Source organism: Balaenoptera borealis, assembly GCF_965194805.1.
Source record: "Balaenoptera borealis genome assembly, chromosome: 2".
NCBI classification, from domain to species: Eukaryota; Metazoa; Chordata; class Mammalia; order Artiodactyla; family Balaenopteridae; genus Balaenoptera; species Balaenoptera borealis.
Window position 1 is genome coordinate 62,514,841 of NC_138867.1, and position 24,893 is coordinate 62,539,733.

Consider the following 24,893-nt stretch of genomic DNA (forward strand, 5'->3'; position numbering starts at 1 on the left):
CCTCTTTAGGACACCCCGCAGCCAGGGAGAGGCTCCCCCCACCCCCGGTCTCTCCGTGTCCTGGTGCCCAACTCCCTTCTTCCTTCCCAGGAGGGGAGCACCTCGAGTGTCTGCTGTGACCGCCCGGTTTATAATTCCGAATAATACCAGTCGCCCACCAACAGCGCGGTCGGCATATGTGTGGCGCTTTCCCTGGCACTAGCCGACCTGCTGCTACGTCGGGCCAGCTGCACTGACTCCTGTTGCGCCCCGAGTTTCCCACGCGGTCTCCACGCGATCGCGGTGCCCCTGCCTTCCTCCGCCCTTGCCGTGGCTGCGGAGCTGCCTCCCCTCCCGGAGAGCGAACCGCCCACCGCCCCAGCCCTCTGGCGTGGGTGGAGGGCAGGACGCTTCGGCGCCCGGGACTCCGCGATCCGGGGGACCCACTCCCACCCGCGCGCGCACCTCCCCAGACCGCGCTCGCGGGGCACCCAGACGGAGCGTGAGGTTTATACCACTCGCCTCCGGTGGGGGAGATGGAATGTGGGTGCAGAGAAGGGGCTCACGCTGTGGGGCCTAGGAAAGTGCGGGTGAGAAAGGTCTTCCGTGCAGGAGAGGCGTTTCGGCCAAGGCGGAAGCTGCGCAGGAGAGCTGCCTCTCTGAACTTGGGGGTGACCTGGTGGGCATCCGAGTGTCACCTGAAGCGCACTCAGTTACCAGGATCAAGTAGACGCGGTCCCTGGACTGTTGCGGGAGGGGAGGCTTGCACCCGCATTTACAAAGGCTTGCCGAGAGGTCTTCAGCCTTCAGAAGGCGCTCTGTACCCTCAAGACTAGCCGTGCCCAACCATTCTGCTTCCGGCTCAATCTGATACCAGTTTACCGTCTCCAGGTTGCCAAAACCAGAAAAAAGTCGCTGACGAGTTGCTATGGGCGAGCTTCGAGTTGCTAGGGCTGCAAGACCACCGCGGTTGGGTGGTGGCTATGGCCCCCCGCAACCTTTGCGGGCCGCCAGTCGGGGCACTGGGGGGCGTGCCTGCTCTGATAATCACAGACGCGTGTGTCAGAACCTGAAGTTGAACGCGAAGTGCTAACCTAGAAGAGAAACTTCCTCTAAACTGTGTGTTGGGAGACAATCAGCAAGAACATTTACACAGGGCCCGTGGGGGTAGATGAGGGGCAGAGGACCCGCCCTCTAGGATTTTATGATCTCCTGGTTAGCATCGCCAGTTCTACCTGACTGCCCCTCTGACCCTGAGTGAACTGTTTTAACTTTGCTCGGTTTTCCAAGAAGCAAAAACGGAAGAATGATAATTTACCAGCAGGGGAAGGAGCATCTCTATTGGAAAGCTACTACCTGGGTTCCAGCCCTACCTGTACCACTGACCAGCTGTGAAACTTTGGGCAAGACACACAACCTGTCTGCGCCTCAGCTGGCACAAAAAGCTCAAAAAGACCCTTTACTTCTGGGAGCTTCTGTAACAGTAATTTGCCAAGCTTAGATAGCCTTCCCATGCTCAGTGGTTCTTTGGAGTCTAAATTGCGCTTGGTTCCACAGAGCGTCCATGGACCAAAGAAATACTAGATCAGAATCAGAATGTGGGTGAACTGTATTTTAATTCCAGTCTGTTTATAGGGCTGCACGAATCTTTCAGGTTTAAGGTCTGTGGAAATAAGCCTGGCTGGTTCAGTTAATACTTAGAATGCCCCGGGAAGAACCTCAAACAGAAAGTCCTGTTTTAAGTTAGAGTATGGTTACATAAAAGGTTCCTTCCGTGCATTTGAAAGACCTGTGCCATAGCCACCCTGTTACCTAAATGAGTAGAGGAGAAGGCCCAAACTGATCCCTCAACAGAAGAGGGCTGGGTACACTGCATACTTCGTGGAGGCATCTTGGGTTATAACTGATAAACAATTTATTTACCTGGAAATGACTCTGTTAATATTAACTTCTCAGAAAAGCAGTTTATCAGTTTAGTAATGAAATAATGAAATTGTCTTTAGAGGCCACATTAAGTATCGGAATGCCTAATATTGCTAGAGTTTATTGGGGTAAGCGCTGCTTTAAAAAGCACTGCCTTTTTATTTAATTGCAGGCAGGGAAATAAGCAGGATGATTATTATGTTTTCTTACAAGATAATTTTTTAAAGGAGATTAAAAAAGCAGAGTAAATACAATACGAACTAAAGAAACCTTGTTTCTTCAGGTTCCAGAGATGAATAACATCATCATTACCATAATGGTGCATATCTATTAAGCACTTACTATCTGCCAAGCATTGTTCTAAGCACTTTATGTACCTAGTCTCACGAAATCCTATCAACAACTTCTGAAGGAAGTGCTATAATTTCTTTCAGCCTTACTGGCGGGGGAACTGAAGCTTCTTGCCCGAGATCACCCAGCTGGTAGGCGGTAGAACGGACCAGCTCCTTGAGTTCATTGCGATAATTCAAATGATATGCAAGATGGAGGAGGTGGGGAGGGTCAAAAGTGCCTTCTGAGTGTTGGGTACTTTATACCCCTCAGTGCATGGATATTAATACATCTTTTGTGAGTTGTATTTTTATTTTCTTTTTCTAGGTATCCTTTCTTGCTTTTAATATGATTTGGGCATCTTTTAACATAAGCAAAGAGAGTGACCTCTTTCTTTTTAACTATGGTACATAGATTTTTTTTTTTAATTACTATTCTTACTTTAATTAATTAATTAATTTATTTATTGGCTGCATTTGTGTCTTCGTTGCTGCACACAGGCTTTCTCTAGGTGAGGCAAGCGGGGGATACTCTTTGTTGCTGTGCGTGGGCTTCTCCTTGCAGTGGCTTCTCTTGTTGTGGAGCACAGGCTCTAGGTGCATGGCCTTCAGTAGTTGCAGCATGTGGGCTCAGTAGTTGCGGCATGCAGGCCCTAGAGCACAGGCTCAGTAGTTGTAGTGCACGGGCTTAGTTGCTCCACAGCATGTGGGATCTTCCTGGTACAGGGATCGGCCCGTGACCCCTGCATTGGCAGGCAGATTCTTAACCACTGCGCCACCAGGGAAGTCCCCGGTACATAGATTTGAGTGCAGATGGATGAACCATCATTGATTTAACCAATTCCCCATGAGTCGGCATTTGGATTCTTTCTAAATTTTCACATCACAGATGGGCCTGGCATTGTGGGTCTTCTTATCTATATATTTCTGCACACCTATTCAGATGTTTCTGGTAGATCAATTCCTAGGGGTGGAATTGTTATGTGAAAGAGCATGGTTACTATTTGATATGTACTTTTTAATAGATACTGCTACTTGCCTTCACAAAAGGAAATGTAATTTCTGGTTTGGGGTCCAGTTCTTCTGCTAACACGTTTTTGGGCTTTTGATAAATCAGTGCATCTGAATGGGTCTCATGTCTATCATTTATAAACTAGGGGTGGTAGTACTTGTTGGTTCCAAGGTCTTTTCTGCAAATATGTATAATTAGAAGATGAACAAATAAAATTGTCCATATTTGACCATTTTTTTACCTACCCAAACAGAAGTTTAATATGGGTTCACCTAATGACACATGAACTCCTAAAATACCCATTTTGGGTATCCCAGGTTTCTGAGATTGATTTGTATGTGGCCTTATCTCACATACAAATCTGTGTCCTGCTCTCTTTTTATAAAGGTACCAGTTGTACTGGATTAGGACCTATCCTAATGACCTCATTTAATGTTAATTATCTTTTAAAAGGCCTTCTCTGCAAATACTGTTACACTCAGAGGTAGTAGGGGCTAGGACTTCAGCCTGTGAATTTGGGGGGACACAATTCAGCCCATAATACACTGTCTCTGTCAGGTGGCACATACTGAGGTGTAGGCACCCTGTTTTTATTTGAGGGCAATATGTTTCTGAAGCTACATCATGGAATCCTCTCTCTCTTCCTATTGCATGTCCCCCATTGCCTAAAAAATAGTGTTGTTTTTTTAATTCCCTGGGTGTTCTTTAAAGGGGCTCAATATTACTACTTGTATCAAGTAACCTTTCGTCAGTGACAGTGAATCTCATGTGAGACAGGGTGACTGTAGGTGAGAGGTGGTAAGCATGGTGGTTAAGAGCCTGCGTCCCGAAGCAGGCTGCCTGACTTCTAATCCCAGCTCCATCACTCACCAGCAGAATTTCCTCATCTGTAAAATGGGAAGAGTAATACCTACCTCGCTGGGTTATTGTGCCAATTAAATGAGATGAGGTATGTAAAGTGCTTGGCATATACTAGGGGAGTCAAAAATGGTTGACTATTATTATTTTTGCAACTTCAGAGGCTCACGGAGCCTTTCAGGCTCAGTGTGCCCTGCCCCAGGCTGCACCCCAGAGGCACAGACAACCCAGAGGCTCTGTTCCTGGAGCTCCCAGGGCTTCCATGTGTGCCCTAGTATGACAGTCATTGCATGACCATTGTCAGAATCCAACAGCTCACACACATTAAAGTCATAGGCTCATAATTCGATTTGAAAGCTGAAAAGGAGCACAAGAGATATTCCCTTAAATAGCTCATTAAAATGATCATCCCCATTTCAGTTGTGGCAACCAGGGTTGGCAATTATAATGATATGTAAAAGCAGCATTTCAGTTTTTCTAAGATGTACCCTTGCCAATTTTAATGCCCCTGGAATCGCGGTGTGTTTTGCAGTCAATGGCACGTGAGAGTTAGGAACGTTTTCCCATTAACCTGCCTGGGAAGATGACCGCAGACTTACCTTCTCACAGCAACTTTTCCTTGGAAACATAAGGGGTTAAGATAAGTGTGGATTGCTCTATACCTCGGGTGGATTATCTGTCTTGATTATTGTGAAACTCTAGATACCTGGGACTGCCCTGGGACTGGGAGAACTTGGAGCGGTCACGTGGCCTTAGGCCTGCAGGACTAGAGCAATATAGAGGCCAACAGGAAACCAAGGTTGTGGCTTCTTTGGGGCAGGGTGAACCATACACATCATCCCTAGGAACTGTGTTCATCCCCACTGTGGTAGAGGGAGGCCAAGACTCTGCATCGGGAGTAGTTGCTGGCCTTCCTATGAGACAGCAGATACATACTGTGTTTCCCATCCTTTTTCCTGCTGTGAAGCTAAGGAAGGGCAGTGCTAGATTAAAGTCAAGTGTGTTGTGAATTGATTACCCATCTGGATCTGTGACTACTGCTGGTGGGGCAGCACCTCATCAATTGCTGTTGGCCTGGCAGTGATTGTGATGTATTTGTTATTGCCTGTGAATTCATCTACTGAGTTTTAGCTTCTGATGTTTTCAACTTTTCAATGAGAGAGGTACATTGTTGGTAATACATGTCTTGAGTTTAGTCGCTGATTAAGATGACTTCAAAAAAGTTACACTGTGATTTGGCACTGAAACAAAAAGTTATTGTTTACATGGTTACAAAGAGAGTCAAGGAAATAGAGCATGGGGTATAAATTTGATATTGATAAAGCAAATATTTGTCATTGGAGGAATGACGCAATTTCAGTTCTGTTTTCTTTGTGTTTTTTTTTTTTTTTTTTTGCAAAGTAGCAGCCAAATACTTTTAATAAAGATACCCACAAGTACATAGAGCTAGATTTATGTTTTATTATTGAGATATGTGCAAAAGGATTACCTATCACGTCAAGTGACTAAACTGAAGGCAGGAGAAATTGTCTAATCCCTCAGTATAGATGAAAAAATTCAAGGCTGTGAGAGGCTAGTGAGGCCAATTCTTGTATCTTACACGATTGTCGTTATGCCATTATGTCATAGTTTAATGGGCAGCATTTTTTTTTTTCTTGATGGTACATCAAGCGATGGTGTTTTGTACAATCAGTGGTATCTTAGATTTGATGGAATATGGCAAAAGTGGTAAAGAGGGGTCTGGAACATAGGTCTCCTGCCTCCCAAGCAGTTTAATTTCCCCTGCACACACATTCCCTGACCAAGTTATTGTCTGACCCCAGCTTCCAGATTGGTGACAGAGTCACTTGCATGACCCTGAGAGTGAGGAGCCTAGGCTGCAAAATTTAAGGAGGTCTTCAAGGGCAGGGCCAGCATCTGAGAGTGAGTGCCTCCTTAAAATTGCAGTCTAGCTGCCTTGCCCTAGTCCCAGCCCCGGTTTTGATCTTTGAAAGGGATTTCAAAGTTTTCCCTAGATGATTAGGAAAATTAAATGGAAGTATAAATGGATGAAAAGGCAATCATCTAAAACACATGGCCAGCCAATATCCTGCATTGCAAATATGAGTGCTCCTGAGTGAGATCTATGGAGAGCATTACCAGGAGTGTTTGGGACGTTGCTAAGAAGGTGACCTCATAAATGCATTAACACTGCATGAGTTCTTTACCCTTGTACATGTGTTAGGAGGCCATGGCTGATTAAATAATAGGAAAACAAATGATTTTTCTAAGTTCCTAGGATCTTTTTTTCTAGTTCCATTTAGCATTTTTAAAAGGAAAATTCAAGGCCATTTTCCTTGCAAAGGAATGGAATGTGAAGAGGAAAATTCAATTCCTCATCAAGTCTCCTCTATTTTGAAAACTGCACAAAGATCTTCTTAGTAACCCAAGAGTGCTTTAGAAGGCTGGGGGAGTTCTAGATCCTGTCCTGGCTGGTGGTGGTGATATGAGGAAGACTAAGATAAATAACATCGACAAAGCATTTACTATGAGCCTCTTTGTCAAACAACCTATTGAATGGCATATGTGCCTGAAGAGCATCATTTTGCAATACACATTTTTATGTCTCCAAGAGGAAAAACTCAGTTTTATCTCAGAATGGCATTTTCCGAGGGACAGTGGCCACTGAGGTATTTTCACCATCTGTCTTTTGTTGAGCAGGTTTTTCTGTTTAAGGAAGGGCATTTCAGATCTTTTAATGCGGCAGGCACGGAAGTTCTCAACATGCTGTCACTCACATTGTGGGAATCCATTCTGTTGGAAGGGCCATAGCTCCCCCATTGATCTCTGCAATAGCAGAAAATATGCCACAGCTGCTGGGATTGCACAAGAGAGGAAAACAAGCAGGAACATGGGAGAGGAGAGTGGAAGGAGGAGAGGGGAAGGCGTCTGGAGGAAGGGAAAAGCACTGTGTCCCAACCCTTTTGCATCACGGCACACAGAGGACAATGACGATGTTGTCTGGGATGCTGGAGGTGGTGGACAAGCCTCTGTCTGCTCCAGGCCATGCGTGGGTGGCCTGAGGGCCGAGAGAACCAGTCTCTTGTCAGGCTGTTCCAGTTCGGTCAGTCCATCTGAGAAAGCCCTGGTGGAAAGTGTAGCCCTCAGGAGGAGGGAGGGAGGGAGCCCAGGGGCCACTGGATTATCATACCCACCTGCCTCAAACACCGGATGGCCTCTTGCCTCGGCCCACATGTAGCTGACATTCTTATTTCATCCCGAAGCCGTGCCTCATATGCTCGTCTGCAGGATTTTTCTCAGTTTCTGTCTGAGCGAGATCTGGAGGCCAGGGAGAGCTGTGGGTGGCAGAGGAGGATGAAGGCAGCCGAGGATGGTAGCTTCTCTCCTCTGACTTCTATTCTATAAAAGGAGCAGGTTTCCACTGTCCACGCGACAAGTTATTACTGAGCATCCCGCATGTGCCAGACAAAGTTTCTCTCTCTTGGTGCTTACCTTCTGGTGTGGGGAGTTGGTAAAGAATGAGAGAGCGAATCAAGAGAAAGCAAACAAGTCAGAGAGCAGTATGTGCTAGGGAGAAAGAGCACCAGGGTGAAGATAAAGCCGGAAAGTACTCCCTAAGGTGGGGTGGGGAATGTTGGTTTATTCACTAGGGAGGTCAGAGGAGGCCTCCCTGGAAAGGTAACATTTGAGCCGAGACCCGAAGGAGATGGGGAGCGAGCCGCGGGGATAGTTAGGAAACGTGTTCCAAGCAGGAGAAATAGCAGGTGCAAAGGCCCTGAGGGAGCACCACATGTTCAAGGTACAGCAAGGAGGCCAGTGTGGCAGGTAGAAGCTGAGGTCAGAGAGGTCGCAGAGGGTCAGGCCGCTGAGGACCTTGTCCTCTGCTGTAAAGACTCTGAGCCAGATGGGAGTGATGGAGCCTGACTTAAGCTGTAGGAGGATCATGCTGGCTGCTGTATTGAGAATAGGCTGAGGGGAGCCAGGGTGAAGCCTTGGTCCAAATAAAGGTCCACCTCCACCTGGAAGCCTTTCCTCATAACCAACCTTTGAGGGCCCCTAAGATAGTTTTAAAGGAGAAAAGTGGATCATAGTTTGTTAGCTGAAAAATATCGGTCTAAATAAATGAACCTAATCAGTGGACAGATGAGAACTGATGGAATCATTGGTTGCAGAAATGTATCTGATAACTGGGATGGTAGAGAGAAAAAGAGAAGCCCACCATCCATGGATTTGGTGCCATTGCCAAGTGAGGCACAACCAAAAGCCAAGAGAAAGCAACTCTTTCACTGATACATGACTTGACACACACCTGGGTGTGACAGAGGTGCTCTTGTGAGCTTCCTTTCACTTGGTCCCAATGATATCAGTCGTTCCAATGACTGCTTTCACAGGTCTGAAAATCCCACCATCACTTTGGGTCTAACATATGCATCAGCTGTCTGATCTGTTGGCCAAGGCCTTCTACAGAATTAAAACAACTGCTGGCCTCTCAACACATATTCCAGAAAAACTTCAATCAGCTAAAGGCAAAATAGGCTCAAGAATAACATGATTAGTAAGGAATGGTGAGTTTATTTTCTTGTGCTTGATACTCAGGTATATTGCTCATACCATAGGCTGAGTGGTTTAAACAACAGATGTTTATTTTCTCACAACTCTGAAGACTAGAAGTCCAAGACCAAGGTGCCATCAGGGTTAGTTTCTGGGAGGCTTCTCTCCATGGCTTTTAGATGGCTGCCTTCTTCCTGTGTCTTTTTTTTTAAAATTTATTTAGTTAATTTATTTTTAAATTTTTTTCTGTGTTGGGTCTTTGTTGCTGTGCACGGGCTTTCTCTAGTTACAGTGCTTCTCATTGCGGTGGCTTCTCTTGTTGTGGAGCACAGGCTCTAGGTGCACAAGCTTCAGTAGTTATGGCTCGCATGTTCTAGAGCGCAGGCTCAGTAGTTGTGGCTCATGGACTTAGTTGCTCCACAGCATGTGGGATCTTGCTGGACCAGGGCTTGAACCTGTGTCCCCTGCATTGGCAGGCAGATTCTTAACCACTGTGCCACCAGGGAAGCCCTTGCTATGTCTTTATAGGGCCTTTTTTCTGTGTACTCATGGAGAGCTCCATGGTGTCTCTTCTTCTTCTAAGGGCACCAGTCCTATCAGATTAGGGCCCCACCCTTATAACCTCATTAATCTTAATTACCTCCTTAAAAGCCCTATCTCCAAGTATAGTCATTGAGGGTTAAGACCTCAACCTTTGAATTTTGGGGGGCACACTTCAGTCTATAACATCAGGCAAATGTTGCAAGTTTTAAAAAAAAAATATATATACCTTTGAAGTGTACAGTTTGCTGGTTGGGGCAAAGTATGCAATCACAGAATATGTCCATGAATCATTACCGTGGTCTAGATATAGAACAGTTCTGTCATTCCCTCCCTTGTGCTCCTGCCCAGTCAGTTCTCAACCCCACCATAGACCTCAAGTAGTCACTTGTCTTCTTTTTATTCCAATAGACTAGATTTATCTTTTTTAGAATTTAATATCAAGAAAATCATACATGAGCCTTTTGTGTCTGTCTTCTTTCACCCAGTGTAATGATTTTGAGATTCGTCCATATTACTGTGTATATCAATTAGTTTGTCACATTTTATCATTGAGTTGTATTCTGTTTTATGGATGTACTACAATTTATTTACTCACCTGGTAATGAACATTTGGGTTATTTCCAGTTTCAGGCTATTATTTTAAGCACTGCTCTAGACAAGCCTCTGGGCATATATTTTCATTTCTCTTGGGTGAGTGCCTAGAATTGAAATCTCATGGTTGTAAGGTAAGTGTATGTTTAATAAGAAACTGTCAGACTGTTTACATTCCCAGCAGCAATGTATGAGAGTTCCAGTTGTTCCACATCCTTGTTGTCACTTGGTATTGTCAGCCTCTTTCATTTATAGCCATTTTGGAGGATGTATAGTGATATCTCATTGTGGCTTTATTTGCATTTCACTAATGACTAATAATGATGCTGAGCATTTTTTTTCATGTGCTTACTGGCTATTTTAATGTCTTGTATTGTGAAGTGTCTGTTCCAAACTTTTTGCCCAATTTTTAATTGAGTTGTCTTTTGGTTATTGATTGTAAGAATTCTTTATATATTCTGGATACATCTTTGAATATATATTTCTTCCAGTCTGTGGCTTGCCTTTTTATTTTCTTAAAATTATCTTCAAAGGAGCACACTTTCACACTTTTGTTGAATTCCAGTTTATCCAGTTTTTTTTCTTTTATGGGTTATGCATTTTACATTCTTTCTAAGTAATCTTTGCCTCCCTCAAGTTCGTAAAGATTTTCTCCCGTGTTTAGTTTTAGCTTCTTTAGTTCTATGATCTATTTCTAGTAAATATTTGTGTTCGGTGTAAGGTAAGGGATGAGGGTTGCTTGTTTGCGTTTTTTTTTTTTTTAAATTAATTAATTAATGTTTATTTATTTATTTATGGCTGCGTTAGGTCTTCCTTTCTGTGCGAGGGCTTTCTCCAGTTGCGGCGAGCGGGGGCCACTCTTCATCGCGGTGCGCGGGCCTCTCACTATCGCGGCCTCTCTTGTTGCGGAGCACAAGCTCCAGATGCGCAGGCTCAGTAATTGTGGCTCACGGGCTTAGTTGCTCCGCGGCATGTGGGATCTTCCCAGACCAGGGCTCGAACCCGCATCCCCTGCACTGGCAGGCAGACTCTCAACCACTGCGCCACCAGGGAAGCCCTGCGTTTTGTTTTTGTATATGGATATCCAGTCATTCCACCACCATTTGTTGAAAAGGTTGTATTTTCTCCATTGAAGTATCTTGGCACTTTCATTGCAAATTAATTGACTCTCATAACCTGAGTCTGTATGTGGACACTATCCTTAATGACAATACCACTCTGTCTTAATTACTATAGCTTTATATTAAATCTCAAAATCAAGTATTGTTTATCTTCCAACTTTGTTCTTTTTCAGAATTCATTTGGCTATTCTGGGTCTTTTGCATTTCTACACAAATTTTAGAATCACCTTGGCAGTTTCTAACAACAACAACAACAAAACCTGCTGGAGTTTTGATTAGAATTGTATTGAATCTATTGATCAATTGAGAGAGAATTGACATCTCAGCAATATAAAGTCTTCTGATACAAGAATATTATATGTATCTGTTTATTAAGGACTTCTTAATTTCTCTCAGCAGTGTTTTATAGCTTCCAATGTGGAGATCTAGAGAGAAACTTTTATGCTTTTTAATATCATTGTAAATAGTATTTTAAATTTCAATTTCCAATTGTTCATTGTTAGTATATAGAATACAATTGAGTTTTGATTGTTGACCTGTATCCTGTAATTTTGCTAAATTCACTTGTTAGTTCTAGTAGCTTTTTCTGTAGGATTTTTTTATGTGCACAACTATGTTTTCTGTGAATAAATAAAGTTCTACTTCTTCCTTTCCAATCTGAGTATTTTTCTTTCTTTTTATCTCTTTATTGTGCTAGATAGGGCCTCCAGTATAGATCTGGTGATAGTGCACATCTGTGCCATGTTCCTGATCCCCTGTTCCTCATTTCACTTTTAAGTAGGATGATTGCCGTCAGTTTTTCATAGATTTTTTTTAATCAGATTGAAAAATTTCCTTTCAACAGCTGATTTATTGAGAGTTCTTATCATGAATAGGTAGCAAATTGTCAAATGCTTTTCCTACATCTATTGAGATAATGGTATGTTTTTTCTTTTATTCTATTAAAGTAGTGAATTATATTGATTGATTTTTTTTTATTGTGGTAAACGCACATAACATAATATTCACCATTTAAATCATTTTAAAGTATACAATTCAGTGCTGTTAAGTATGTTTACAATGTTGTGCAACCACCTCTACTCTCTAGGTCCAGAACATTTTGCTTTCTCTAAAAGGAAAGCCCATGCCCATGAGGCAGTCACTCTCCATTCACATCTTCCTCCAGCCCATGGCAACCACTAATCTGCTTTCTGTCTCTGGATATTTCATATAAATAGAAACATAGTATGTGGTCCTTGTGTTTGGCTTCTTTTACTTAGCATAATGTCGTCAGGGTTCATCCATGTTGTAGTATGTATCTGAACTTCATTTTTTTTATGGCTGAATAATATTCAATTGTATAGATATACCACGTTTTGTTTATCCATTCATCTGTTGATGAATATTTGGGTTGTTTCCACCCTTTGGCTATAGTGACTAGTGCTGCTATCAACATTCATGAAAAGGTTTTTGAACATCTGCTGTCAATTCTTTGGGGTATATACCTAGGAGTAGAATTTCTGAGTCATATGGTAACTCTGTGTTTAACTTTTTGAGGAATTGCCAAACTGTTTTCCATAGCAGTTTCACCATTTTACATTCCCACCAGCAACAATGTATAAGGGTTCCAGTTTCTCCACATCATTACTAACACTTGTTATTTTTCTTTTTAAAAAAGTTTTAGCTATCCTAGTTCGTATGAAGTGACATCTTATTGTGGTTTTGAATTGCATTTCCCTAATATGCTTGTTGGCCATTTGTATGTCTTCTTTGGAGAAATTACTATTCAAGTCCTTTGCCCCCTTTTCCATTGGGTTGTTTGTCTTTATGTAGTTGAGTTGTAGAGTTCTTTATATATTCTGGATCGTTAACCCTAATTAGGTATATGATTTTCAAATAGTTTCTCCCATTCTGTGGGTGTCTTTTCACTTCCTTGATAGTGTCCTTTGATGTACAAAAGTTTTTAATTTTGATGAAGTCCAATTTATCAATTTTTCTTTTGTTGCTTGTACTTTTGGTATTGTATTTAAAACACCTTTGCCAAATCCAAGATCATGAAGATTTGTCTCTATGCTTTCTTCTAAGAATAATTTTAGCTTTTAAATTTGTCTATGATGCATTTTTAGTTTTTATATATGGTGTGAGGAAAGAGTCCAACTTCATTCTTTTGCACACTGATCGACTTTTGAGTGTGAAACTAACTTTGCATTCCTGGGATAAATACAACTTGGTCATGGTATACTATTTTTTAAAATATATTGCTGGATTTGATTTACTAAATTTTGTTAGGGTTTTTGCATCTATGTTCAGGGATATGTTTATTTGTAATCTTCTTCTCTTATAATGTCTAGCTTTTTTATTTTTTAATTTTTTTTTTGCTTTGGTATCTGGATAATTCTAGCCATATAATATGAATTATGAAGGGCTTCCTATTGCTCAATTTTATGAAAATGTTTGTGTGATGTTGGTATTATTTATTCCTTGTGAGTTTTATAGGCTTTACCAGAGAATGTTTCTGAGACTGGAGTTTTCTTTGTAAGCAAATTTTAAACACAAATTCAGTTCCTTTAGGGAAATTTAGATTTAAAAATATTTTTTCTTGAGTGAGTTTTGGTACTTTGAGTGTTTATAGGAATATGTTCATTTTATCTAAATTATTAATTTATTCACATAAATTTGTTTGCAATATTCTCTTCTTACCCTTTTAATGCCTATAGGGTGACTGATGTCAATAACTGGTGTTGTCTGTCTTTTTATTTATTTATTTATTTATTTATTTATTTATTTATTTATTTATTTATGGCTGTGTTGGGTCTTCGTTTCTGTGCAAGGGCTTTCTCTAGTTGTGGCAAGTGGGGGCCACTCTTCGTCACGGTGCGTGGGCCTCTCACTATTGCGGCCTCTCTTGTTGTGGAGCACAGGCTCCAGATGCGCAGGCTCAGTAATTGTGGCTCATGGGCCTAGTTGCTCCACGGCATGTGGGATCTTCCCAGACCAGGGCTCGAACCCATGTCCCCTGCATTGGCAGGCAGATTCTCAACCACTGCGCCACCAGGGAAGCCTTGTCTGTCTTTTTTTATTGGCCAATCTTGCGAGATGTTTATTAATTTTGTTGATCTTTCTAAAAACCAGCTTTTTTATACATTGAGTTTGTCTATTGTTTATTTGTCACCTACATGTTAATTTCTGCTTTTATATTTATTATGTCCTTCTTTCTTCTTAGTTTAGATCTAATTTGCTCTTTCTTTTTTCCTAGACTCTTAAGTGGAATCTTTGCTCACTGGATTTGGACCCTTCTTCTAACAAAAGCTTTTAAAGCCATATATTTCCCTTTAAGTACCACTTTAGCTGCATCTACAAGGTTCGATTTCTTTTCATTTTTATTCAGTTCAAATATTTTCTAATTTCCCTTGTGCTTATTTGACTTATGGGTTACTTAGAAGTATGTTGTTTAATTTCCAAATATATCTGGATTTTTCAGATAATTTTGTTATTGAGTTCTACTTTAAATCCACTGTGATCAGAGAACATTCTGTGTATGAGTTCAATATTTTAAATATATTGAGACTTTTTTATGGATTAGCCTATAGTATATCTTGGTGAATGTTACATGTGTACCTTAAAAAAAATGTGCATTCTTCTCTTACTGAGTAGTGGGATAAATATAAATTATGCCGAGTTGACTAATGGTATTTTTATATACTTACTGATTCTTTTTCTGTTTGTTATATCAGTTTCTGCAAGAGGAAGTTTCCAAGTGTAATTGTGGATTTGTTTATTCCTCTTTTCAGTTTTATCAGTTTTTTATTAGTGTATATTGAAGCTCTGTTATTGAGTGCTTTCATATTTAGGATTGTTATGTCTTCTGGATGAACTGACCCCTGTATCATAATGAAATGCCCTTTGTATTCCTGAGTATAGCTTGCTCTGAAATCTACTTTATGTGATATTATTATAGACACTCCAGCTTTCTTATATTTAGTATTTGCATGGTATGTCTTATTCTATCCTATTACTTTATTAACTAATCTGTGTCTTTATATTTAAAGTAGATTTTTAAAGATAATATATACTTGGTTTAATTATTGTGCTTGGATCATTTACATTTAATGTAATTAGTAATCACAATAATTTAATTAAAATATCTCTGTGGTAGGATATAAGGCTATCACATTAATATTTGTTTTCCTATTTTGCATCTGCTCTTTCTTTTTCCCTTTTTCTCTGCATTCTTTTGTGTTGAGTAATTTTAATGATTTTCTTTCATATTAGTTACTTCTTTGTTTCTTTTCTTAGTAATTGCTCTTAGATTTACAGTATATACTTTTAAAGTTATCATAATGTACTTTCAAATAATATTATGCTCCTTAGTGCTTAATGCAAGAATCCTACAGTATACTTCCATGTACTCCCTCCCATTCTTTGTGCTATTTTTGCATTTTACTCTTACCTATTTTATAAATACCACAATACATTGCTATTTTTTTGCTATAAAGTTAATTATCTTTTAAAAGCAACAAAAATTTTAAAAAAGTATTTTATATTTACCCTCATATTTACAGACATTCCTTGGAGATATTGTGGGATTGGTTCCACACCACTGCAATAAAGCGAATATTGCAAAACACGAATCACATGAATTTTTTTGTTTCCCAGTGCCTATAAAATTTCTGTTTACACTATACTGTAGTCTAGTAAGTGTGCAATAGCAGTATGTCTGAAAACAATGTACATACTTTAATTTAAAAATATTTTGTTGCTAAAAATTGCTAACCATCAGATGAGCCTACAGTGAGTTGTAATAGTAACATCAAAGATCACTGACCACAGATCAGCATAACAAACATAATAATAATGAAAACATTTGAAATATTGCTAAAATTACTAAATTGTGACACAGAGACACAAAATTAGCAAACTGGAAAATTGGCACTGATAGATTTGCTTTTTGCAGGGTAGCTAGAAACCTTCAATTTGTAAAAATGCACTATCTGCAAAGTGCAGTAAAGCAAAGCACAATAAAACAAGGGGTGCCTGTATCATTTTAATGATATTCATTTATTTGTGTGTATTCAAGTTTCTAACTGGTCTCATTTTCCTTCTGCTTAAAGAACTTTTAAAACTTTTCTTGTAATGCATAATTGCTGGTGATGAATTCTCTCAATTGTTGTTTGTCTGAAAAAGTCTTCATTTACCTTCATTTTTTGAATGATATTTTTTCTGCACAGGTTGGCAGTTTCTTCTCCTTTTTTTTAAACATCTTTATTGGAGTATAATTGCTTTACAAGAGTGTTAGTTTCTGCTTTATAACAAAGTGAATCAGCTATACATATACGTATGTCCCCATATCTCTTCCCTCTTGCGTCTCCCTCCCTCCCACCCTCCCATCCCACCCCTCTAGGTGGTCAAAAGCACCAAGCTGATCTCCCTGTGCTATGCGGCTGCTTCCCACTAGCTATCTATTTTACATTTGGTAGTGTATATATATCCATGCCACTCTCTCACTTTGTCCCAGCTTACCCTTCCCCCTCCCCGTATCCTCAAGTCCATTTTCTAGTAGGTCTGTGTCTTTATTCCTGTCTTGCCCCTAGGTTCTTCATGACCATTTTTTTTTCTTAGATTCCATATATATGTGTTAGCATACAGTATTTGTTTCTCTCTTTCTGACTTACTTCACTCTGTATGACAGACTCTAGGTCCATCCACCTCACTACAAGTAGCTCCATTTCGTTTCTTTTTATGGCTGAGTAATATTCCATTGTATATATGTGCCACATCTTCTTTATCCATTCATCTGTCAATGGACACTTAGGTTGCTTCCATGTCCTGGCAATTGTAAATAGAGCTGCAATGAACATTTTGGTACATGACTCTTTTTGAATTATAGTTTTCTCAGGGTATATGCCCAGTAGTGGGATTGCTGGGTTGTATGGTAGTTCTAGTTTTAGTTTTTTAAGGCACCTCCATACTGTTCTCCATAGTGGCTGTATCAATTTACATTCCCACCAACAGTGCAAGAGGGTTCCCTTTCCTCCACACCCTCTCCAGCATTTATTGTTTGTAGATTTTTTGATGATGGCCATTCTGACCGGTGTGAGATGATATCTCATTGTAGTTTTGATTTGCATTTCTCTAATGATTAATGATGTTGAGCATCCTTTCATGTGTTTGTTGGCAATCTGTATATCTTTGGAGAAATGTCTATTTAGGTCTTCTGCCCATTTTTGGATTGGGTTGTTTGTTTTTTTGATATTGAGCTGCATGAGCTGCTAGTAAATTTTGGAGATTAATCCTTTGTCAGTTGCTTCATTTGCAAATATTTTCTCCCATTCTGACGGTTGTCTTTTCATCTTGTTTATGGTTTCCTTTGTTGTGCAAAAGCTTTTAAGTTTCATTAGGTCCCATTTGTTTAGTTTTGTTTTTATTTCCATTTCTCTAGGAGGTGGATCAAAAAGGATCTTGCTGTGATTTATGTCAAAGAGTGTTCTGCCTATGTTTTCCTCTAAGAGTTTGATAGTGTCTGGCCTTACATTTAGGTCTTTAATCCATTTTGAGTTTCTTTTTGTGTATGGTGTTAGGGAGTGTTCTAATTTCATGCTTTTACATGTAGCTGTCCAGTTTTCCCAGCACCACTTACTGAAGAGGCTGTCTTTTCTCCACTGTATATTCTTGCCTACTTTATCAAAGATAAGGTGACCATATGTGCATGGGTTTATCTCTGGGCTTTCTATCCTGTTCCATTGATCTATATTTCTGTTTTTGTGCCAATACCATACTGTCTTAATTGCTGTAGCTTTGTAGTATAGTCTGAAGTCCAGGAGCCTGATTCTTCCAGCTCCGTTTTTCTTTCTCAAGATTACTTTGGCTATTCGGGGTCTTTTGTGTTTGCATACAAATTGTGAAAATTTTTGTTCTAGTTCTGTGAAAAATGCCAGTGGTAGTTTGATAGGGATTGCATTGAATCTGTAGATTGCTTTGGGTAGTAGAGTCATTTTCACAATGTTGATTCTTCCAATCCAAGAACATGGTATATCTCTCCATCTATTTGTATCATCTTTAATTTCTTTCATCAGTGTCTTATAATTTTCTGCATACAAGTCTTTTGTCTCCTTAGGTAGGTTTATTCCTGGGTATTTTATTCTTTTTGTTGCAATGTAAGTGGGAGTGTTTTCTTAATTTCACTTTCAGATTTTTCATCATTAGTGTATAGGAATGCAAGAGATTTCTGTGCATTAGTTTTGTATCCTGCTACTTTACCAAATTCATTGATTAGCTCTAGCAGTTTTCTGGTAGCATCTTCAGGATTCTCTATGTATAGTATCATGTCATCTGCAAACAGTGACAGCTTTACTTCTTCTTTTCCAATTTGGATTCCTTTTATTTCTTTTTCTTCTCTGATTGCTGTGGCTAACACTTCCAAAACTATGTTGAATAATAGTGGTGAGAGTGGGCAACCTTGTCTTGTTCCTGATCTTAGTGGAAATGGTTTCAGTTTTTCACCATTGAAGACGATGTTGGCTGTGGGTTTGTCATATATGGCCTTTATTATGTTGAGGAAAATTCCCTCTATGCCTACTTTCTGGAGGGTTTTTATCATAAATGGGTGTTGAATTTTGTCAAAAGCTTTCTCTGCATCTATTGAGATGATCATATGGTTTTTCTCCTTCAATTTGTTAATATGGTGTATCACACTGATTGATATGCGTATATTGAAGAATCCTTGCATTCCTGGGATAAACCCCACTTGATCGTGGTGTATGATCCTTTTAATGTGCTGTTGGATTCTGTTTGCTAGTACTTTGTTGAGGATTTTTGCATCTATGTTCATCAGTGATATTGACCTGTAGTTTTCTTTCTTTGTGACATCTTTGTCTGGTTTTGGTATCAGGATGATGGTGGCTTTGTAGAATGAGTTTGGGAGTGTTCCTCCCTCTGCTATATTTTAAAAGAGTTTGAGAAGGGTAGGTGTTAGCTCTTCTCTAAATGTTTGTTAGAATTCGCCTGTGAAGCCATCTGGTCTGGGGCCTTTGTTTGTTGGAAGATTTTTAATCACACTTTCAATTTCAGTGCTTGTGATTGGTCTGTTCATAATTTCTGTTTCTTCCTGCTTCAGTCTCAGAAGGTTGTGCATTTCTAAGAAGTTGTCCATTTCTTCCAGGTTGACAGTTTCTTCTTTCAGCACTTTAAAATATCCCTCCATTTTCTTCCAGATTTTTTAGTTTCTAACGAGAAGTCTTTCATTCTTATCTTTTTTCCTCTGTATTTATTATGCCCCTTTTCTCTGGCTTTTAAAGATTTTCTTTTTATCAGTTTTTCCAGAATTATATTATATTGTGTCTTGGTATGGTTTTCTTTTGGTTTATCCTGCTTGAGGTTTGTTGAATTTCTTATATTTGTTGAGTCACCGAGGCTCTTTTAGTTTTCTTTTAGCTTTCTCTCTCTCTTTTCTTTAATTTGAATAGTTTTAATTAGCTTGTTTTCCTGTTCACCAATCTTTTCTACTACAGTATCTAATACGCTCTTAGTCCTATGTAGTGACTATTTGATTTCAGAATTTGTAGTTTTCATTTTTAGAACTTGAATCCTTTTTAAAATCTCTTCTTTTAAAAAAAATTATCTTCTCACAATGTTTATGTTTTCCTTTCAATACTTGGACAATAGTTATAGTGGCTCTTTTAGTGTTCTTATCTGTTAATTCCAATATTTCTCTTATTTCTGTTTCCATTTACTGGTCTTATGGTTATTGGCCATATTTCCTACTTAGCATACCTAGTAATTTCAATTGTGTGTTAGACATTTTGAATGTTACATTGTTGAGTGTTTAGATTTTGTTTTCTTTAAAGAATGTTGGATTTTGTTTTGGCAGACAATTAATTTAATTTTGGTTCAATTTGACCCTTTAAAGGATTGTTTTTAAGCTTTTAAATGTATATCTGGAGTAGTCTTTTCCACGCATTCTTTAACCTTATTATTAAAGCATGACTCACTGGGTTTTCTACTAAATTTTTGAGTGATCAGCAAGGACTTTCTATTCTGGCTGGTGAGAACTTGGATGGCTTCCAGTTCTTCGTGAGCTCTGAATTGTTCAGCTTACAGCTTTCCAGTCACTCTCTTCCTGGTCTGTGGAATTTTACCCTACTCATGCTTGTCTTAGTATTTAGTAAACTTTCAAGTATCCCTCAGTACTCTTTGTATATATAGTTTCCTGTTTCTGAAACTCTGTCTCATAAATTCCATCCGCAAAAGCCTCTCCAAACTCTGATTTCTGTTACCTCAAGTCAGTGACACCACTGGACTCGGGTTGGGACTCCTTCCCTGCCCCAAGGTATGGAATGTGTCTCCAGGGTAAAAGCTAAGGTAATATTGCATACCTCATCTGTTTTCTTTCTCTCAGGGATGACAGTCCTGAGCTACCTATTGTCCAATATCTGAAAATAATTGTTTTGTATATTTTATCTGTTTTTTTAGTTGTTAATGGAAGAAGGGTAAATTTGGTCCCTGTCTCTTCATCACAGCCAGAAGTAAGTCCGTGCTACAAATATTTATTCATGATCCTACACAAAAGGTTGCCATCTTTTTTTTTTTAAGGTTGCCATCTTGAATGCGATTCTATTTGAAGATATACTCTGAGATATTTTGTGTTCCTTTTTCTTCATTCTTCCATAATTTAAAATATAAACAATGGATATTGCAAAGAAATTTGGAAGAACTGCACTACATTGTTTATAATTGTGAAATTGTCTGTCCCACAATGGCTTCTATGCCTATTTTCCTTTTCCCACACATCCACTCCAAATAGAGTTCATACGACTTTCTGATACAGTATTTAGGCTCTGAAATGACTCTCAGACCTTTCTCAGGGGAAATTTCTAAGCCCCTGATAGCTGGAGTTCTAATAATGGCCATTCATGTCTTGCTTCCTACATTTCCTAAGAATAGAGGTTACTTGAAGTTGTGGCATCTCTAACTCATTATTATATATGTTTTATACTTGTACATACAGGAGAATATATTAAAAGTACAATTAATGTGGAAATTTATGCCATCTGAATTATAATAAGCTATGAATTTCTTACAAAACTTTCTACAGTTTAGTGCTTAAAATGGCTTATAAATGTATAGATTTTGTGGCTGGGCTGTATCTCTCTCAAAAGTGTTAAGAAAGGGAAAATCTTAAATCCTGGCTTGATTCCTTAATTTAACAACATGAGACAATTCTCATACTATATCTCTCCTAATGTGTCATTTTCATTTCTAAAATCTAGGGTTGTTTTTTCCTTTTGAAGTTGATGTTTATGTTGGTGATTTCAAAAAAATCCCCCATTAAGAAGGATCTGAATCTTATCTTTTAGATCTCAGTGAGAAATACAGTACATATTGCCTAAACCATATATATATGTGTATATATATATATATATATACACACACACACATGTATATATTTAAGGGCTATGTAAGATTTTTATAACTTATAAAAGTTTTATGACTCCACGCTCAACAGAAAGCAAGTAATTATTTAGCCATGCTAGGTGGGACTTCAGGTTAATGGTAAACAGAAAGGAGATGTTGAAAGATTTCATATCCAAAGGTAGAAGAAGAGAAGTATACAGAGATACATCATACATGCAGAAATTGTGTACAGAGACAAAACATGTAAAGTACAACAATTACATAGTGAGCCACCTCCTAAGTAGTAGCCATTGGTATTATTGTTATTCAGCCGTTGTTCTGAAACTAATTTTATTTGCTTTGTGTACTTACACTGGCTTGAATTCACACTATCTTCCTCCTCCTATTCCCTAGGACACTGCTTTCCAGAACTTTACTTATTGTTCCTAAAAGTTAGTGAACGTTTGTCTTCCTAGGCTTCAACACTATATATCAAGAAAAAGAAAACCAAGCATGCTACTGGAAATTTATATAGCTCTGCTGGTGTGCATTTAAACATAAAGTTTACTTCTGTAAGTTCCCCTGCCCCCCGCCCCTGCCACAGCATGCTGCCATGTCTCAGAAAGGGTGAAGACTCTTGAGAACCTGTCCTAAGATGTCCCTGGCTTGGAGGGGCATCACTGAAACCCACAACCTTACAATTGTTATAAATTGCCAGATGATAGTGCTTTGTGACATTGCTTTGTATAATGAAACATTCAGGTTTATGCACAAGTTATATTATGCTTCAGAAAATAAAACATCACAGGTAAAGGGTTTTTTTTTTTTTTTGGTCATTGTTTTTGTTTTGTAATATTGTTATTTTATGTATAGCAGTGGTTTTCAAAGTGTGACCCGGCATCAGGAGCATCAGCATCATCTGGGAACTAGTTACAAATAAAAATTCTCAGGCCCTGCACTCTGTTTTAGGCGATTTTGATGTATGCTAAAGTTTGACAGCTGCTGGTGTGGAGAACCCTGGAAAGGCTCCTATATCTGACTTAATTTATTATAAGCCACATCGTATGAGGTATGAAGAAGTAATCAGTCATGCCCCCAGCTACTGTTGCCTAGGAGATGTTTAATGGTGTAACACGGGAAGTGCCACGCTGCTGAGCAAATGTCAGACTCCGAGAAGGAAGAGCCTTTCTGCCAAAATTCCTTCTAGAACACCTCCTTTCACAGCCCTAGCAGCCCAAGGGAGAGGATTAAGACATCAGAACCACAGAAAGTGCTAATGCAGGGCCCTTGGGCTGATCTGCAGCCTTGAGGCACCTTTAGCTAGTTAAGAGGGAAAATCCCAGGGCTCAAAAGCTGTCCTCGAAGCGGACGTATCAAAAGACCGCATTTAACAATCTGGACATGAAGCAAGAAACTCATATCCCTGTGTAGACCAGACTGTAGGGAAACCCAAGGACGTCTTGGCAAAGAGACTGTGTTCTTAGCTGCACTGGGAAAGGAGGGCCATGATCTTGTTAGTGTGGAGGACCTAGAAGCTGACATGCCTTCTCACTGTGTGCTGATATGGCCTTTTCTCTGTGTGTGAGCCTGGAGAGAGAGAGAGAGAAAGCGCTCTGGTGTCTCTTCCTCTTCTTATAAGGATACCGGTTCTATTGGATTAGGGCCTCACGCTTATGACCTCATTTTACCGTAATTACCTCCCTAATGGCCCTATCTCCAAATCCAGAACAGTCCCTATTATCCCATGCCTGGATTATTATAGCGCCTTACTGATCCTCATTCCAGACTCCCTTCACCAGTCCTTCTTGAATATGCAACCAGATTCACCTCAGTAAATTCGCACTTTTAAGGTACAGTCTTACTGGAAAAACCTCAGTGATTCCCAATGACTAGAATTTTGCCAAACTCCTTACTCTGGCATTTGGTTCCCTGGTAGGTCCAAGCCTACCTTGTCAGCCAAAACAATGCTATACTCTTCCCCCACACCACACACCTTTTGAATAACCTACTTCATTGTTCTTCAAGCATTCAGTTTGTGTGCCCACCTTTAGGCCTTTGCTCACATTATTCTCTCTGGAATGGCCTCTTTTCCACTTATTCAAATACCGCCCTTTCTTCCAAGTGCCACACTCCTCAGTGACATCTTCTGCATCACTCCACCCACAGTGATCTTTCTCTCTGCGCTTGGATTATTTTTCCAAAGCAAGTGTTAACACACTTCTCTGGGTGTGTGTCTGTGTTCCTGATAGAACTGTCTGAGAGTGGGTACTGAGGATGTTCCTTCTTTGCGTCCCTCTCAGGACCTGGCACAGTGGTGGGTGCTCAGTGTTCTTATTGTGTGGATTGGTGGATGGATAGATGACAAGACCGATACTCCTTTGGTAAAGGTTTTTTGAGAATCTTAAATGTCATCTCCTCTGAGAAAACGTCCATAACCTACCCCCTCTCTATCACATCAATGTATTTTGAATCCCTGTATAAGCTTCACAACTACCAGAGAATTGTAGTGTTTGTTTGTCCTTCCAATCCCCCCATCGTATTCTAACTCTATAGAAGAGACTGTTTCTGTCTTGTTTCCCAGTGCCTAGTTAGTGTCTGATACATGGTAGCCCCTCAGTTAATATTTGATGAATGAATGAGTGAATCATTGAATGACTTCAGCATCACATAGTGTAATGGAATCTTTTGGAGCCTAGCAAAGTGTGTGTACACATAGAGGAGGACCTGCTTAAAAACCTGAACCTTTTTTTTTTTTTATTACCCATGAAGCATTGAGGAAATGTCACACTAATTTAGAAACAGATGTGCTTTGCTTTATATATTATATAGCTTAAGTCAAATCAGAGTGAATTAATAATTTGTACCCTGACTTAATACCCCCCCAAAATTATAGTGCTGTAGAAAAGTATTCATGAAGCCATGCAGTCTACTATTTTTTTAGAAAGCCAATGTTTAATCATTTGGCAAACACAAACTTATTTTGCAAGACAAGAATTTGTTTTCTAAATCTAGATTTTCACATGGGGAGTTTCCTTAAGGGTGGTAGGACCTACATTGACTTCCACTACATATAGGAGAATTTTCAGTCTTCCATTTTCTGTCTTCTTTCTTTCCCTTCCAATCTTACCATCCCCACCTCAGGAGACACTGTCTAGTTATCTCATCTGCTCACTGTCTTCTGGATCCACCAAGGTAAATTCTGCCTCTGTGCCTTTGCTCATGCTGTTCCCCTTGCTTGAAAAGTCCTCAACCTCTGGTTGAGGTCCAACTGACATGTCCCCTTCTCCAGCAAGCCTTCCCCAATTGTCATAACTACTAAAAAGAATTGCCGGTACTGCTCATTTTTGCTCTTATGCCTTGAGTGTCAGCTCATGTATTATGCTCTGTCACTTCTTGTGTGTAAGTTTCATCTCCCTGATTGCTCTAGAAGCTCCTTTGGAGTAGGACTGTACCTCGTGCTTCATTTGTATATTCTTTTTTTGCCTGATACTCTTGTGAAATGTATTCACAAGATTTTTGGAAATGAATATTTCATTTTTCATAGCCTAACTATTTGAGTCTGGGAGAATTCTGAAGATGAGTAACGAGAAGACTCTGGAGGCCCCTCTCCAGGGCTGA

The 24,893-nt window shown here is 39.7% G+C and overlaps 2 protein-coding genes and 1 long non-coding RNA gene across 9 annotated transcripts in view; all 3 read left to right on the top strand.

Moving 5' to 3' along the window:
• Positions 1 to 24,893, top strand: part of CRHBP (corticotropin releasing hormone binding protein) — a 481,877-nt gene that overhangs the window by 412,170 nt on the left and 44,814 nt on the right. The window lies entirely within an intron of this gene.
• Positions 1 to 24,893, top strand: part of PDE8B (phosphodiesterase 8B) — a 328,186-nt gene that overhangs the window by 36,222 nt on the left and 267,071 nt on the right. The window lies entirely within an intron of this gene.
• LOC309622547 lies at positions 16 to 24,888 on the top strand. The gene is made up of 3 exons (XR_014240961.1): positions 16 to 10,527; positions 10,842 to 14,247; positions 20,355 to 24,888. It is a non-coding gene; the product is annotated as an uncharacterized lncRNA (long non-coding RNA).